Source organism: Protopterus annectens, chromosome 11.part0 (assembly GCF_019279795.1).
Source record: "Protopterus annectens isolate FY-2018-M chromosome 11.part0, PAN1.0, whole genome shotgun sequence".
Classification (NCBI taxonomy): Eukaryota; Metazoa; Chordata; order Ceratodontiformes; family Protopteridae; genus Protopterus; species Protopterus annectens.
The window spans coordinates 456,027,683-456,040,059 of NC_056745.1; the positions used below are offsets into that span (position 1 = coordinate 456,027,683).

At 39.1% G+C, this 12,377-nt stretch overlaps 1 protein-coding gene across 3 annotated transcripts in view; it reads left to right on the forward strand.

Moving 5' to 3' along the window:
- Positions 1-12,377, forward strand: part of PPP1R12A (protein phosphatase 1 regulatory subunit 12A) — a 2,492,399-nt gene that overhangs the window by 1,734,245 nt on the left and 745,777 nt on the right. The gene's annotated exons all lie outside the window — the stretch shown is intronic.

Here is a 12,377-nt window from a genome sequence, read left to right on the forward strand (position 1 = left end):
TGCGTTGTGACAGAGGATGACAAAGCAAAAGGTTTTCTTCAACTTCATTATCTTTCAAATACCTTGCAATAACAAGCAAAATAGCACAATTGGCAACATCTGTACTTTCATCAACTTGAATAGCAAAAATATTACTGCTTTTAATTCTACCTATTACTGTCATTTCAACATCATCAGACATCTCTTCAATTCTTCGAGATATTGTATTGTTCGAAAGAGGGATGGTGGTCATTTTCCGCACATGTTCTTCTCCAAGCATACATCGAACGGCATCTGTTATACAGGGAGATATTAGAGTCTCGGCTGTGGTATGACTTTTACCACATTTTGCGATACGGTAACTAATACGGTAACTAGCTTCAACTGCGTTTTCGTAGTCTTTGTTACCTGACAGGATGTATGATGTCAGATTCATTCTTTTGTTATTTTCCGCTAACTGTTTGAAAAAACTGTATTCTTTGTTTTTATAGTTAGCATGTTTCGTTTCTAAATGTCGTAAAAGTAGGGAAGGTTTCATGCTACCATTTGACAGCACTTCCCCACACACCACGCATTGGGGCTTAGGACAGTCTTCATTTCCCACATACGAAAATCCATATTTCATGTATCCATCACAGTACTTTCTCTTTTTCCCTCTTTGAGAAACTAAGGACTGTGCTGGTTAGTGTTTTGCACCAAAATGTTGGACATGTCTTGAGAAGTACTCTGATCACATTCCATGCTCATATCATGCGTCAGCTCTTTTGTGCCTGGTTTCAGCCACTTATCCATCACAATATCTAGTAATAAGACAATTACGAAATTAATTTTAATATTAAATTTAAATAATGATACAAAGAACTGTAACTGTTAAGATAAGAAAAAACTAAGTTTCTCAATTTTCCATGTCAAAAATGTAAGTAGTACTACATGAAAGCAAAATGTGTGTAATTTTGCCCCCGCCCCACAGCCATTCCATTCTCCCATTACTTGGCTGTATCCCCACTTCTCCCCATTTGCCATAAACACTGTTCAAAACTGTCAGTGTGCACACTTTTTTCTAATAATTACAGATATTTGGATTTAATTTAAAATTTGTATTTCAAATATACTTAATAAAGCACAAACACTGACAGACATTTGCTAAAGCTAAACAAAGTGTTGCAATGAAAACAGACTTGGCATTAAAACTTCTCTGCCTCTGAAACTCATATTCACTGAATCAGTATTGAAATCCACATTCAAAGAAAATGCATCTGACCAGTGGTGGATTAAGATTAAAGGCAGTTTTCAAATCAGTCAGTATGACAATCTTAGAGGCTGCTATTAACAAACAACTTTATATATCAGAATGCATGTTCACCCAAAAGTCATACAACATTCCACTACATTCTCTTGCCAAACAAAAGTCATTAAAATAATGTAATTATTAACATATATCTCATTTAATTTCTAATCTATCTCTAACCTAAGCATCAAGTGTATCTCAGCAAGTACTACAATTCAAGTCTGGAAAGGACCAATTGATCTCCAAGAACTTAATTCACTTGGTCTACAAACATATCAGCTGCTATGAGTTAGTTACCTTTCCCACAACGTGACTTGCATAATCTTCAAGCACTACTACTACTACCAGTGTTTCTCCTAGCTAAATTCTTACTTTTTACAGGCATAGCTTTCAACTTTCCATCTCCAAAATGAGGAACATCAGCCCTCATAATGTGGAACAAATGGTCAAAATGTGGAACACGTGATAATTGCTTACTAACAACTTCATCTGGAAGCTCACAGTTAAATGTGATATTCAGCTATTTATTGTATTTTTTTTAAGTTTTAAGGCTGTGTAGCTATACAAAATAGATGAGGGAGTAACAAAAGCCATAAGACAAAAGGCAAGCTAAGGTAAAGCTAAGAAAAACAAAAAAAAAGACTACCATGCTTGATAATTAGAAATATATGCAATATGCAAACTATCCACTCAACTGAATATCAATATACCAGGCATATCTTCTAAATTCCTTTTCTCACTCTCAAAAACAGAACTGGTAAAGTTTACATAAATTCTAATGATGTAATGACCACTTCAGCCGAATCATAATGCAAGTTGAAAATATGAAACAACTCATCAAGAGCAGTAAAAGACACCAAACTAACATTTGACATACCGTTGACTAAATGGAACTGAGATAAGGTGCTTTAGTTGGGGAGCTGATGACATGCATTGAATAGTAATAAATGTTTACATGGCACGCATAAAATGCATATACACAAATACACCCTAAATATAAGATTTATTATTTTTAGATATACATTTTAATTTAAATTAAGTAAGGAAATACACATCTTGCATAGAGCCCTAATTCTAAGAACTTTTGCAGCGATGCTTAATGATGTATGTGCTCTCTGATACAATAATAAAGAAAAATGTAGAGCTGCCAAATGACTGTAGGTGCAGACCTGTGTGCTGAGTTGCTACAGCAGCCAATATATACCTGCATGTGAATGCAAGAACACTATTAATTGGCTTTCACAACTGTTTAATGGGGTCCCAACATTTAAATAGCATGACATATTACCAGACGCACATCCCAGTCTAGAAACTGTAAAAACCTGCCACTGTATGCCATTGATTACACAGCAAGGTGGCAAAACCAATTTTATCACATCAAAAACTAGTGAGTATGCAAATATTCAATAACTTTGAGGATTTTTTTGGGAGGGGCATACAAGTAGCTGGAACCTAAAACAGATATCACACATGTCCTTACACAGTCTTCCTTACAACTGAAATAAATCTGTTACAACTCTGACATAAACAGATCTGACAGCTCAGACTGAAATCTCTTTCAGCAGTCAAGACAAATGGAATCTCCATACAAAACAGTAGTAACACAGAAACTTAGTTTGAAAATTTCTCTCTCAGAACAGATTTCTTCTTAAAACTACAGTTGCACAACTACTACTGGCATCAAACATTGAGTACAGCAATGCATCAACTGAAGTATCTCGTCTTCTTAAGACTAATAAATTCATACAGACTAGTACTGTCTGCTGCAGAGTCATACGTAGGTCACAGCAGTGTTTGAACACACTCATACTGAATGATGGCAGGCATACATATACATTCCTTCTTTTCAAATTAGCTTTTGCTGAGCAAAAAAAAATCAAGTGTAACCATAGGGCCTAGGCTGACAGTGCAAAAAAAAAAAATCCACATCTGAATGCACAAGTTCGGAAGAAACCAAATCCCAAGGCAACCGATTTTAATAGAACAAGTAAAATTACAGTGTCTCTCCTTCAGACTAAAAACTACAAAACAGTGCTCACTATCTTTATATACAAGTGGTAATTAAGCACACGCTCACGCTTAATTAAAAAGATTAACAAATTGTTTAAATGTGCTTCTCTTCATCAGTAAGCATACAAGAAATAATACTATACAAACAATGAAGTTAAGCATGAACAAATAGTGCTGAAACAATACTCCCTGCTATTAAAAACCTCTGTCAAAATGACAAATACTACACTTTACTAACAGTAAAATCTAAATATTTATAAAATTAGGCTCATTTTAAAAATTAAGCTAATTTTAATAACCATTTAAATAAGCACAGACAGGATGCCAATATAAAGCCATACTACGAAATTCTAAATCTAAAAGGTTATTCTCAGTCTAACTCTATCTAAACAAAATTTTTACAACACTTGTGAAATATTATTTAAAAGCACCTGTAAAATGCAGTGTTAACAAGGTGTTGTTCTTACCTTTCCTGTTTTCGTGATCCCACAGTTCCTGCACACACCTGACACAGAATTACACGCAGCGACACACAACCTTCTTCAGTTAACTGTAACGGTTACAGTATTCAAGCGGGAACACGTTGGCGCCTTCACAGAACACTTCCGAGTTTGCGCGATTGTGAAAACTTCCGAGTTTGCGCGATTGAAGTGCCTAAGGCAGGACTACTTTCCGCCATTGCTAATTTTTCCCAGCACCTAACCAACCAAGCGTACCTGGGGTACGTGCACTCGGTTGGGAATCCCTGATGTAGGGCATGAATCGGGCCCTCTAATGACTTCCAAGCTTTGTAAAGCTTTCCTCAAGGGTACCTTCCTTCTCAGACCTCCGGTCAGGGAGGTAGTACCCCCATGGGATTTGTCTTTGGTTCTCCAAGCCTTGACTAGCCCCCCTTTCGAGCCGGCGGCCACGGTTGATCTTAAATATCTCTCTTGGAAGACGGCCTTCTTAGTGGCCAGTACTTCAGCTAAAAGGGTCTCTGAACTTCAGGCTCTATGTGTTAAACCGCCGTATTTATCCTTCCATCCAGATAGAGTTTACCTCAGGATCAATCCGTCCTTTCTGCCTAAGGTGTCTTCGGAAGCTAATATTAATCAATCTATTAATTTTCCCGTGTTCTTTCCCCATTACCAGAACAAAGGAGAATATAAACTGCATTCCTTGGATGTGCACAGACAATTACGTTTTTATACTCATCGAACTGCTGGTCATAGGCAATCTGACCAGTTTGTCTCCTTTGCCAAAACAAGTTTAGGCAAGTCAATTTCTAAAGTTACACTATCACGGTGGATAGCTAGTTGTATCCTCTTAGCGTATCAGAGTTCGGGAAGGCCTGCACCTCAGGGAGTCCGAGCTCATTCTACTAGGGCCGTCGCTACTTTGGCGGCTTTTAAATCTAGGGTCCCCTTAGATGATATTTGTTCCGCAGCCACTTGGGCCTCATCTCATACCTTTATCAGCCATTACAAACTGGATGTTGTCTCCAGAGGTAGGGCGTCCTTCGGCTCTGCAGTGCTCCGGAATGTTCTTCCATAAAGGCCACCCAGGATTCAGGTAGCTGGGGACTCTGTCCCAAAGGTTGCTGACAAATGAAGTTCCTACTTCAGATTAAGAAGTTATGTACTCGCCATAACGTTCCATCTGAGTAGGTATCTTCATTTGTCTGCAGCCATCCCCCCCTCCTTCCCCCTGACCTATAGGATCTGTCTTGGATAAGCCCCTTTCGGGGCACAATAACAATGCTTATATCGGGCAAACTTGATCTGAGGTCAGTTAGGGTTGGCAGGGGATTATGGGTAAAGGGAGGAGCTAGGAGCTCGGATATAGATCCATGTGGTAAAAGTTGCCGGCTCGGATCCGAGATCGGATCCGTGTCCCGAAGGTTGCAGACAAATGAAGATACCTACTCAGATGGAACGTTATGGTGAGTACATAACTTCTTATTACGTCCCTCATGGATATGGGGCCATTCAGCCACTACCAGAACAGGAAAAAGGACAAGTTTTTTACTCAAGACTGTTCTTGGTACCCAGAAAGGACAAGGCCTGGCGGCCAATACTGGACACATACCTGGACATTCTAAAATTCAAAATGCTGACTTTGCAGCAGCTTCTGCCCATGCTGGGCAAGAATGCTTGGCTGCTGACATTAGACCTAAAAGAGGCATACCTGCATGTCCCAATAAGGCAGTCGTGCAGAAGACATCTCAGATTCAAGGTTGGCTTAATGCATTACCAATTCTCTGCACTGCCCTTTGGCTTATCTACTGCACCCAGGGTCTTTACAAAGTGCCTGGCACCAGTGATTGCATTTTGCAGACAAAGAAGTATACAAATATACCCTTACTTGGACAACTGTCTCATTCAAGCAGAGAACAAGGACATTCTTCTTCAACACCTGACGTTTGTGAAAAGGTTCCTAACATGCCTAGGGTACACAATAAACAAAAAGAAATCACAACTGGTACCCTCTCAAACGATAACATTCTTGGGTGCAAGCTTGATTACAACTGCCCAGATGGCTTACCTCACTCCAGACAGACAAAGGCAACTGACTACTTACTTCAATCTGATGGCAACAAAAACTGTTATTTGCAAGACAAATTCTTCAGGCTTTGGGCTTCATGGCATCCTGCATCCTACTGATTCCATATGCAAGACTGCATATGAAGAAACTTCAATGGTACCTAAACAGTTTATGGAGTCAACATTGTCAGTCTGGAAACAATGATTCCTCTCATTCCCTGCCTACAACAGGAGTTTCTGTGGTGGGCAAAGGCATGTCACCAAAACATGGGATGGCCCTTCATTCTTCCTCCTGCCAGCCAAACCTTAACAGACGTATCAGATTATGCATGGGGTGTCCACATGATGGGAAGATGCATTCAGGGCATATGGACCCCAAAACAAATGTATCTACATATCAACCAGAAAGAGGTGCTAACTGTTCAAAATGCCCTGACAGCCTTCAAGGACTTACTTCATCCAGGACAACTACTGATAAAGACGGACAACACCACGGTCATGTGGTACATAAACAAGCAGGGGGGCACGCACTCATAGCCCTTTTGCAGATTAGCCATGGCACTGTGGGACACAGCATTGACTTACCAAATACATCTTCAAGCTCAATTCCTGCCAGGAAAACAAAATACTAAACTATTGTCCCAGCAAAACAATCAGATCCTGCACAATCAACTCCAGACACTGAACCTGGCAAGCATGGCTGATCATATAGTTATACAAACAACACCTCTCAGTAAAGCTGTGATGAATGTCATTTTGGAAGCCAGAAGGCCTAGTATTAGAAAATCTTATGCTGATAAATAGAAGAGATTCTGTGCTTGGAATCAAGCACAAGGAACTGATGCAACAGAACCAAATATTCCTCAGATATTACAATAATTGACTGAGATGCTTGACAAAGGCCTATCTTTCTCATCAATTAAAATCCATGCCTTTGCCATTTCGGCTCATTATAATACAGAGCCACCAGTCTTTACTCATCCTTTACTAAAGCAGTATCTTAGAGGAGCCAAAAATTTAAGGCCTCCTAGATTGAAGATCACCAATACCTGCATGGGACCTCAATTATGTGTTGGAAAAGCTCACCCTGCCTCCATTTGAACCAACTGCTACTGCTGATATAAAGTTCTTATCATGGAAAGCAGCTCTGCTACTAGCAATTACTTCAGCAGGAAGAGTCTCAGAGCTACAGGGCCCTGATGGCTGTGTAGCCTTTTATCATATTTTACCCAGACAGGGTGTCTCTGAGGACAAATCCAAAATTTATGCCTAAGGTGGTTTCCAATGTGGCTCTTAACCAAACTATTCGTCTACCAACCTTTTATCCAAATCTGCAGAACAAGGAGGAAAGAATTCTACATTCTTTGGACGGTACACAGACAGCTAAGATTCTACTTGAGCAGGACTAAAGCTCTTAAGAAAAACTGAGCAATTGCTAATGACATATGCTGCAGGATCAGAAGAAAAGGCTATTTCAAAGCAGACTATGTCAAAGTGGATAAGCCACTGTATTCGTTTCTGCTACTTACACCATGGTAAACCTGTGCCCAAGGGCATTAGGTCTCATTCCACCAGAGCTGCAGCTACTTCAACAGCCTTTCTCAGAGGAGTGCCAACCAAAGACATTCTAGAGGCTGCTACTTGGAGTTCAGTAACACCTTTACAAAGCATTATCATTTACCTCCCTACTCTAAGTCCAGGGCAGGCTTTGCCACTGCAGTTCTGCAGGGCCTTATAGCCGCACCTAATGCTGTTTAGCTCCAGCCTTCCAACCATAGCTTTGGGATTTTACCCAAATGTAATGACTGCAGCAGTGAAACACGAAGAACATAGTACAGTTGTGTACACTTACCATAAATGTAGATGTTCGAGTGTATTCACTGTTGCAGTCCAGGTTACCTGCCTGCCATCCCCCCTTTCATTCAGGAGTTTATCTTTCCTTCTCTATCTTCTACAACCTATGTGGTGTATTTGCTTGTAGATGAAAGTAAAGTTTATACTGATGCATGTATATATAGTTTATATATATATATATATATATATATATATATATATATATATATATATATATATATAATTAGCTACCTTTTTGGGGGCACCTGACATCTGGGGCAAGAAAAAGTAAAGAAAATGGTGTCTGCTGCTTGTTTTATACCCCCTGCTGACTTGACGTCATGGAAGAAGAGACAGCAACCGACGCAGGACCCAAGACTTTGGAATTCAGGCCGACTGAGGGCAACCTGCCAGCAGATTAACCAAATGTAATGACTGCAACAGTGAATACACTTGATCATCTACATTTATGGTAAGTGTACACAACTGTACTATCTGGGGAGAAGATAGTTGCTGCTTCTACATTTCTGTCCTGTTTTGAGGATTGAGATGCCCAGTCCATGGTTTCAGGAAGTGCAACTGCTGCACAATTCCTCAGGAAGGCAATGGCATCTTTCAGCTGTGTGAAAATGTGACACCCATCTTGGAAGTAAGATCCTCAGTCTGGCTGGATACAGGACTGATGCTTTTATCCACTTTTCTTGCAGTAACCCGAGTAAGGGGAGCTTTGACCCACTGCCATCTGGAAAATAAATTGTTGTTGAGCCTAATATTGTGTCCCAGATAGCTAAGGTTCTTTTTAGATCATGCAGCATGCAAAAGTGTCTTTTTTTGTTGAAATGAAAAGAAACTGGCTATGGCCGGTATAGGAGGTGCATTGCATTGTTTTTGGGTAGAGGAGAAGGGTCCTGTGCACTCATTCTAACGTTAATTTTGTTCATGTATGTAAGTTTAAGGTGGTTTGCAACCAGTCCTAAAGGAAATGGTGCATGGTCTTTTGCTCAACTCTTTTTTGCAGCCCTGTTATCCTAATATTATGAGACCTGTTATCTTGATTATCTAACTGAACATGCAGTGTCTGAGTGAATTGAAGCAGATAACTTTAATGTTCACCCTCATCAAGACAGACTGTGCCTGATCATGAACCATTCATTCAAGTATAGATGTACTGTTAACCAGAGAGGCAAAATAAGATTTATTCTCATGGACCTGAGTGTTTAAGGAATGTAACAAAGATTCCATTGACATCTGGAGATGATTTATTGAAGCTGTGAGAGCAGTTTGTGACATCTGCAGGTCTAACTGCTCAGATACCATCCTTTGAGGATCCAGTGCAGGATGTTGCACATACTTTAGTTAATCTGACATTTTTCCAACCTCTGATGCAGTAGTTGAACACTGCCACAGAGATTCAAGGTTTATCTTTGCTTTAGGGGGTGGTAGCTTCTTCTGCAGCATATACTTGAAATAGTGGCTAGTAAAACATAAAACTTTTCAACTAGCTGATTACGGCCACAGGACTGTACCGTGTTTTAGTTTTTTATTGCATGGAGCTTGAGACTGTACTGTTTACATGCTTAGCACCGGAACCAGAAGCCTTTGTTTTTTAATAAACATTTATTATTGTGAGTAATATCACCCGTCTTTTCAGTAACACAGATAAACAGTTTTGGTGTGCTCATATGTAAGCGTATACCAAAAGAATTTCACCTGTCACTCAGAAGAGCAGAGTAGTTATTGCTGAATAAATAACATCAAATGCATTTTTTCCCACAAGTGCAAGATTTATTACTTTTACACTACTTTACCAAGATTAAATGCTTTCAGGTTATGCTTCTCTTCCTCAAAGCATTTCACTGAAATTTGTACGTGGCATAAACAGTATTCTAATTCAGGTGATTCAAAAGCAGCTACTAGAGTAACTTGTATCATTGTGGAGGCAAAACTCATACAAAGTTACTAAAAAAGTTAAAAAAAAAAAAAAAAAGGGCAACAATATACATAAATAGTGAAGTAATATGGAATGCAATAAATACATTGGTTTACTGTCATTTTTGCAAATGACATGCTGTCGGTTGTTATGCTGCCAAAAATCAGAATATCGTTCACAAAATGTAAAGTGTGTTCGACTATATGTAAGAGATCACGATACAGTGGGGATAGGAAATTTATCCATATCCCCACTGTAGTGCGATCTCGGAGTTGGAATAAATTAGTAGCAGGGAGTGTGGGTGATCCCCCTGCACAAACATATGTTGTTTAGGAGTTTGATTTACATCAGGTCCTATACGGCTATCGCATCACATTTTCAGCGACAGTGTCACTCAAACGTGTCGATCATTTGGGGTGACATTGTGTATGCTCGAAAAGTTTCGTTTCAGTTTAACTTTTCGTTATTTCGAGCGGCAAATGTTTTGCCGTTCGAAATAACGATAGCAAGCCAATACATTATTCAACATACATACTCATTTTGAAAGAAAAAGGGTGTTAATTAAAAAGTGTTGATAACTAGTTTTCAAACATTTTAAAGTCACTGCTTAAGCATTTGAGAAATGCATTACCTTTTAATACAGTGCTTAACTGCTCAAACTGAAGACCCATAAATATGAGTTGATTGCCATTTCTTACTCTCTGTACTGGCAAGGTATTTTGTTAAAGATCCCTGTTTATTTGCATTAGTATGTGTTGAGGCACATAACTTGAATTTGTATCAGATGCTAATGGCCGCATATATTAAAAACAGCTTTACAACTTGTGCAGTGCCTAATGTCAAGCTGTTTCTTGTGGCAGTGTAGATGTTTTGCATTAGTCTGCCATGTACTTTTACATTACACGGACGTTTTGCATTTGAAACGAACCCCCCCCCCCTTTACAAAAGACCTCAAGTGGCAATATACTGAAGAAGCTGCCTCATCAGTGTATGATACAAGATGTCTTTTCAAATTCAAGACCCTCTTAAAGCTGAAAAGACAGACCAAAACATAGTTTGCAATATCTTGGTCTTGCATTTTGATACAGTATATCAGACCATTCTATTGATGCCTTTTTTCAGTAGTTTGTAAAAATTGTATGTGAAACTTGTAACAGAGTGAATTTAGTTAATTACAATGGATATAAAAAGTGTACACACCCCTGTTAAAATGCCAGGGTTTTGTGATATAAAAAAATGAGACCACAATAAATCATTTCAAAACTTTTCCCACCTTTAATGTGGCCTATAACCTGTACAATTCTGTTAAAAAAACAAATCTGTTAGGGGAAAAATACACAAAATAAAAAAATATAATAAGCTGGTTGCATAAGTTTGCACACCCTTAAACTAATACTTTGTTGAAACACCTTTTGATTTAATTACAGCATTCAGTCTTCTTGGGTACACACCTGCCATCAGTTAGAGACTCTGATTAACCCCAAATAAAGTTCAGCTGTCCTAGTAGGATTTTCCTGACATTTACTCAGTTGCCTCCTGCAGCAAAAGCCATGATTCACAATGAACTTACAAAGCATCAAAGGGATCTCATTGTTGAAAGGTATCAGTCAGGAGAAGGGTACAAAAAAATGTCCACAGCATTGGATATACCATGGAACACAGTTAAGACAGTCATCAGAAAGTGGAGAAAATATAGGACAACAGTGACGTTGCAAAGAACTGGATGTCCCTCCAAAATTGATGAAAAGACAAGATGAAAACTTGTCAGGGAGGCTGCCAGGAGACATACAGCAACACTGAAGGAGCTGCAGGAATTTCTGGCAAGTACTGGTTGTGTACTACATGTGACAGCAATCTCCAGTATTCTCCATATGTCTAGACTATGGGGTAGGGTTGCAAGACGGATGCCTTTTCTTGCACAGAAAAACATCCAGGCCTGGCTGAAATTTGCAAAACAATACATAGTCTCCCAAAAGCATGTGGGAAAATGTGTTATGGTCTGATGAGACAAAGGTTGAACTTTTTGGCCACAATTCCAAAAGGTACATTTGGCCCAAAAACAACACTTCGCATCAACAAAAGAACACCATCCCCACGGTGAAGCATGGTGGTGGCAGTGTCATGCTTTGGGGTTGCTTTCCTTCAGCTGGAACTGGGGCTTTATTCAAGGTGGAGGTAATTATGAACATTTTCAAATACCAGTCACTTTTTGCCCAAAACCTTCAGTCTTTTGCTAGAACAATGAAGAGGAGTTTCATCTTTCAACATGACAATGACCCCAAGCATACATCCAAATCAACAAAAGAACGGCTTCACCAGAAGAAAATTAAAGTTTTGGAATGGCCCAGCCAGAGCCCAGACCTATATCCAATAGAAAATCTGTGGGGTGGCCCAAAGATAGCTGAGCACAAAAAATGCCCTCACAGTCTGACAGATTTGGAGCTCTTTTGCAATGAATAGTGGGAAATATTGCCAAGTCAAGATGTGCCATGCTGATAGCCTCCTACCCAAGAAGACTGAATGCTGTAATTAAATCAAAAGGTGCTTCAACAAAGTATTAGTTTAAGGGTGTGCACACTTATGCAACCAGCTTAATGTACATTTGTTATATTTTTTCCCCTAACAGATTTGTTTGTTTTCAGTTGAATTGTACAGGTTATAGGTCACATTAAATGTAGGAAAAGTTTTGAAGTGATTTATTCTGGTCTCATTTTTTTATATCACAAAAACCTTACATTTTAACAGGGGTGTGTACACTTTTTATATCCACTGTATTTGTTTTTGCATGTCTGAAGTTTTATTCCGTGTTGGG